The following is a 3,713-nucleotide window of genomic DNA, read 5'->3' on the forward strand; positions in this document are numbered from 1 at the left end:
GTTTTGACTGGGCTGAGCGGGAACTGTACTTCCTCAGAGGTAGGGAGGCGAGCAGGCCAGAGGTGGATGAACGCAGTGCCCTTGTTTGGGTGTAGGGCCTGATCAGAGCCTGAAGGTACGGAGGTGCCGTTCCCCTCACAGCTCCGTAGGCAAGCACCATGGTCTTGTAGCGGATGCGAGCTTCAACTGGAAGCCAGTGGAGAGAGCGGAGGAGCGGGGTGACGTGAGAGAACTTGGGAAAGTTGAACACCAGACGGGCTGCGGCGTTCTGGATGAGTTGTAGGGGTTTAATGGCACAGGCAGGGAGCCCAGCCAACAGCGAGTTGCAGTAATCCAGACGGGAGATGACAAGTGCCTGGATTAGGACCTGCGCCGCTTCCTGCGTGAGGCAGGGTCGTACTCTGCGAATGTTGTAGAGCATGAACCTACAGGAACGGGTCACCGCCTTGATGTTAGTTGAGAACGACAGGGTGTTGTCCAGGATCACGCCAAGGTTCTTAGCACTCTGGGAGGAGGACACAATGGAGTTGTCAACCGTGATGGCGAGATCATGGAACGGGCAGTCCTGTATAGTCAACATGACTCTTATACTCAACAACAACACAGCGCCTCCCAATACAACCAGTGTTGAGCAGGCATTTACTAAAGTTCAGTCCAAGGGGAGCGCCTACCTTTCAGTTGAAACAGCATCCATCAGAGCAAGTAAGCCACATTGTTTTGTCATTGTCATCAGTGTCATGAAAAGATATGTTCTCTGCACATACAGTTGAAGTCGGTAGTTTACATACACTTAGGTTTGAGTCGTTAAAGCTCGTTTTTCAACCACTCCACAAATTTTGGCAAGTCGGTTAGGACATCTAGTTTGACATGACAAGTAATTTTTCCAACAATTGTTTAGACAGATTATTTCACTGACTGCAAGTTAAGCCATCATTGCTGACCTTGTTGTCATTATCATCACTTTCAACATTGACACATGGCACATTAATATTGGGTACATTTTTATTAGTTATCTTCTGTGGTCTTACAGGGACAAAAACTACAATTTCAGCTGCTACAACCCCCACAGCTGCCACAACTACCAAGGCTGCAGTTAGGACAGCTTCATCGACAACAACAGCTGCGGCTACAACAACCACAGCCTCCAACAAAACAATCACAGCCGCTTCCACAACAACTAAAGTGTATCCAAAAACAACAACTGCTACTCCCACAACAACTACAGCTGCACTAACAACAACCACAGCTGCATACACAACTACCACAGCCAAAGCTACAACAACCACAGTCGCAGGTATAAAAACAGTTACTCCCACAACAACCACAGCTACTCTAACAACAACCCCAGCTGCTCCCACAACAACTACAGCTATACCAACGACAACCATGGCCGAACCCACAACAACCACCGCCGCAGATAACAGCTGCTCCTAGAAGAACCACATTCGCTGCCACAACAACAGCTGTAGCTACAACAACCACAGCTGCATCAATGACTACCACTGCTACTCCCACGACAACCACAGTGGCCCCCAAGACAACAAAAGCTGCTGCCACAACAACCACTGCTGCACCTATAACAACCACAGCTGCAGGTACAACAACCACAGCTGCAGCCACAGAAACCACAGTTATCGCAACGTCAACCACAGCTACCCCCACAACAACCACATTAGCTGCCAAAACAACAACAGCTGTGGCTACAACAACCACAGCGACACTTACGACTACCGCTGCTGAGGCAACAAAAACATTTGCTCTCATAACAACCACAGCAGCCAATACAACGTCCGAAGCTACATCAATGACAACCACAGCCTCAACTACAACCACACCTTCACCCACAACAACAACAGGTGCTGCTACAACAACAACAACAACAACAGATGCTGCTACAACAACAACCACAACCTCTGCCACAACAACCACAGTGGCTCCCACAACAACAACAACAACAGCTGCTGCCATGACAACCACAGCTGCACCAACAACAACCACAGTTTCAGGTGTGACAACAACAGCTACTCCCACAACAATCACAGACGTTCCCACAACAACCACAGCTCATCCCACAACAACTACACCAAAGACAACCACAACTACAGCAACAACAACCACAGCCGCAGCTAGAACAAGCATAAGTGCACCCCAACAACCAGTGACAACCACAGCCGCAGGTATGACAACCACAGCTGCAACCACAGCAATCACAGCTGCTTCAACAACAAACACATCTGTTGCTATGAAAACAACAGCTGCTGCCAAAACAACCCCAGCTGCACCCACAACAACCACAGCTGCACCAACGACAACCACCGCCACAGGTAAGACAACAACAGTTGCCGCTACAAAAAACACAATTGCCACAACAACAACAGCTGCTGCAACAACACTAACTACAACTTCCAATTCTGCTCCTACGACAACTATAGTGGCTCCCACGATAACAGCAGCTTCTGCCACAACAGCCACAGCTGCTCCCACAAGAACAACAGCTAATGCTACGACAACAACAGCTTCTGCTTCAACAACCACAGCTACCCCCACAACAACCACAACATTTTCCACATTAGCTGAAGCTACAACAACCACATGCAAAGCTACAACAACCACTACAACTACAACCACAGCTGCACCCACAATACCACAATTCAGGCTATGATGAACACAGCTGCTGTGACAATTACCACTGTTGCTCCTACAACAACCACAGTCACACCGATAACAACCACAATGAATCCCACAACCACCACAGCTGCCACAATCACAACTACAGACTCAACAGCAGCACTGACAACAAATGAGGGATCACTGGGTTTAACATTCAGATTAATCCATACATTCCTAAGTGACTATTTGGACCCTTCTACAACAGCATATCAGGAATTTGCCGCAAATGTGACCACAGAGGTGAGCAACCCTTCCTTCTTTGAACAAGAATGTGTCAGTGGTTTCACATTTGAAAAATATGATGGAATTATTGACAGTAATTTCGTTTTTTTGTTTCAGGTGAATTGTGGATACAGAAAAATATATCCTTTGACCTACAAAAGGTGTTGGATCATTCAATTCTCGTAAGTTACTAGTGATTGTAAAAATGTGTATCTCATATGAATAAGAATAAAATCATCAAATTTAAAAAAAGTTTCAGAAATAACTGTTAAAGCAGCTCACCTGAAAATGAATACTACATCCCTTTGTCTGTATCTTTTCCTACAGGAGTTGCTCAGTGATTGTCAACACGACACTTATTTTCAAGAATCAGACTGTGGTACCAAATGCAACCAGGGCAGAACAGGGAAAACGTGATTATCTGTCTCAGGGGAACACCTTCCTCGCTGTTGATAAAACCTCTATTACTGCAAATAAATTAATAAATTGATAACCCTGTTGTCAATGTCATCACTTTCAACATTGACACATGACACTCTTATATAGAGTAGATTTTTACGAGTTAACTTCTGTGGTGTTACAGGGACTACAGCTACAGCTGCCACAACTACCACAGCCACCCCCAAAACAACAGATGCTCCAACAACAACCACAGCTTCCACCACGACAACAACAGCTGATCCCACAACCACAGCTGCCGCAACAACAAAGTCATTGGCTCCCACAACAACCACAGCTGCTGTCACAACTACAGCTGGACCAACAACAACTGCAGCTGCACCTACAACAACCACAGCTGAAGGTACAACAACCACAACAGC

The 3,713-nt window shown here is 46.5% G+C and overlaps 1 long non-coding RNA gene across 1 annotated transcript; it reads left to right on the top strand.

Annotated features, from left to right (window-relative positions):
• Positions 1-899: 899 nt before the first annotated feature.
• On the top strand, positions 900-3,353 carry LOC139578980 (uncharacterized). Its single transcript, XR_011675661.1, has 3 exons — positions 900-2,324; positions 2,433-3,074; positions 3,220-3,353. It is a non-coding gene; the product is annotated as an uncharacterized lncRNA (long non-coding RNA).
• The last annotated feature ends 360 nt before the right edge of the window (positions 3,354-3,713 follow it).

Source organism: Salvelinus alpinus, chromosome 6 (genome assembly GCF_045679555.1).
Source record: "Salvelinus alpinus chromosome 6, SLU_Salpinus.1, whole genome shotgun sequence".
Lineage (NCBI taxonomy): Eukaryota > Metazoa > Chordata > Actinopteri > Salmoniformes > Salmonidae > Salvelinus > Salvelinus alpinus.